This window comes from Sardina pilchardus, chromosome 21, assembly GCF_963854185.1.
Source record: "Sardina pilchardus chromosome 21, fSarPil1.1, whole genome shotgun sequence".
Lineage (NCBI taxonomy): Eukaryota > Metazoa > Chordata > Actinopteri > Clupeiformes > Clupeidae > Sardina > Sardina pilchardus.
The window spans coordinates 7,336,585-7,339,084 of record NC_085014.1 but is presented as its reverse complement, the minus strand read 5'-3'; the positions used below and the strand labels follow the sequence as shown (position 1 = coordinate 7,339,084).

At 46.7% G+C, this 2,500-nt stretch overlaps 1 protein-coding gene across 1 annotated transcript in view; it reads right to left on the bottom strand.

The window, feature by feature from the left end:
• loxl1 (lysyl oxidase-like 1) overlaps nucleotides 1-2,500 on the bottom strand; it is a 29,329-nt gene that overhangs the window by 13,198 nt on the left and 13,631 nt on the right. The window lies entirely within an intron of this gene.

Here is a 2,500-nt window from a genome sequence, read left to right as displayed (position 1 = left end):
ATAGTGTGTGTGTGTGTGTGTGTGTGTGTGTGTGTGTGTGTGTGTGTGTGTGTGTGTGTGTGTGTGTGTGTGTGTGTGTGTGTGTGTGTGTGAGAGAGAGCTGTAGTATTGGTAGTGTTGATAGTGTGTGTGTGTGTGTGTGTGTGTGTGTGTGTGTGTGTGTGTGTGTGTGTGTGTGTGTGTGTGTGTGTGTGTGTGAGAGAGAGCTGTAGTATTGGTAGTGTTGATAGTGTGTGTGTGTGTGTGTGTGTGAGAGAGAGAGAGCTGTAGTATTGGTAGTGTTGATAGTGTGTGTGTGTGTGTGTGTGTGTGTGTGTGTGTGTGTGTGTGTGTGTGTGTGTGTGTGTGTGTGTGTGTGTGAGAGAGAGAGAGCTGTAGTATTGGTATTGTTGATAGTGTGTGTGTGTGTGTGTGTGTGTGTGTGTGTGTGTCTGTGTGTGTGTGTGTGAGAGAGAGCTGTAGTATTGGTAGTGTTGATAGTGTGTGTGTGTGTGTGTGTGTGTGTGTGAGAGAGAGCTGTAGTATTGGTAGTGTTGATAGTGTGTGTGTGTGTGTGTGTGTGTGTGTGTGTGTGTGTGTGTGAGAGAGAGAGCTGTAGTATTGGTAGTGTTGATAGTGTGTGTGTGTGTGTGTGTGTGTGTGTGTGTGTGTGTGTGTGTGTGTGTGTGTGTGTGTGTGTGTGTGTTTGTGTGTGTGTGTGTGATGTCTCGGAGCTGTACGTCGTGCTGTGGGAGAGAGAGAGAGCTGTATTATTGGTAGTGTTGATAGTGTGTGGATGTGTGTGTGTGTGTGTGTGTGTGTGTGTGTGTGAGAGAGGTCTCGGAGCTGTACATCGTGCTGTGGGTGAGAGAGGAGTGCACAGAGAAAGATGTTAACACAACAGAACACTCCACAATAAACAATAAAAACAACATAAACATAATAACATATTGTAAACACTTACCTAATACAAAATATTAACATCATTATTATTAGGTGGAAATATTAGCGTTTAGGCTGACTAACAGTTGTCTTTCTTTAATGTCCAATAGCTGATGTCCATGTGTAGCTTATGGGCCATAGGGGGCCCCAGCCCTGCTCTCATCTCTCAAATATGTGGTCGCTATGGCAGCATTAACCGGCCAGTGGTCCCAGCACTCAATCATGCTGATTAACAGCTAACGACTCAACACAACAGAGCTGCGGCCAGGGACACTTTTGTGTGTGTGTGTGTGTGTGTGTGTGTGTGTGTGTGTGTGTGTGTGTGTGTGTGTGTGTGTGTGTGTCAGGGACACTTTTGCAATTCCGTAAAATATTACCACATGTCTGGGAAAGTTAGACGCTATAGCAATCTGAAGGAAGTGATTACATTTTGTAATTGTCACAGGATTTGGTCATTTGGAGAAGACAAGATTTGTTTATGTTTCCAATCTCTGTGAGGAGTTCAGTAGATGGTGTGGGTGTGTGTTTGTGTGTGTGTGTGTGTGTGCGTGTGTGTGTGTGTGTGTTATGCCTCCACACTGACACTCGTTCAGACAGCAGAGGAGTTTGGGGAGATGACAGAGACGCAATCGCGCATCGCTCTCCCGCAGCTACGGCGACCAAAACAAATATGCTGATGGGGGATCAGAGCATGACGGCGGTGAGACTCACAGGAGTTAGAATGGAACGAGAGGAACGAGAGGAGGAGGAGGAGGAGAAGGAAGAGGAGGGGGTGGGGTGGGAGCATGATAGAATTCTGCGGTATGAAGCCGACGCTTCATCCTGAGAATAGCAAATTATAGCGGGCCATCTGTGCTTGATTAACAGCAGAGGCGAGGCAGCGGACGGCAGAGGACGTGAGGCCATGAAGGTCTCCCTGGATCACTGAAGGACGTGAGGCCATGAAGGTCTCCCAGAAATGCCCGCAGCGAGCCAGCGATAGCAGACGACACAGCGGAACTTGGGTCAGTCAATCGCGCTGTCTGAATCCCCTGCCTGGTGTGGCCTGACCCAGTGTCTCCCCCTACTGGCCGACTGGTGACTGGCCGACTGGTGACCGGTGACTGGTGACTCGTGACTGGTGACCGGTGACCGGACAAGCCTTGGAGATGGACACTCTCCGCTAGTGTCACCCTCATTGCTAAATGCTACACGCTTTAATTTGACACTGATTGCTAAATGCTACACACTCAAATATGACCCTCACTGCTAAAGTCTGACCCTCACTGCTAAGTGCTAACCTGCAGTGTCTCTTTCTACGCTTAGCGCTATGCTCTAGTAGCCTATTGACCCTCACTGCTAAGCGCTACATGTTACGCTATATTATACTATACTATACTACACTTTACTATACTACTGTACTATACTATACTACTGTACTATACTACTATACCATACAATACTATACTACCGTTCTATACTATACTATACTAGACTATACTGAACCATACTAAGTCATGCTACTATACTATACTTTAGACTATACTATACTACATGATGACTGGTAAACACAGATGCTTGATTAAGTAACAGAATGTAC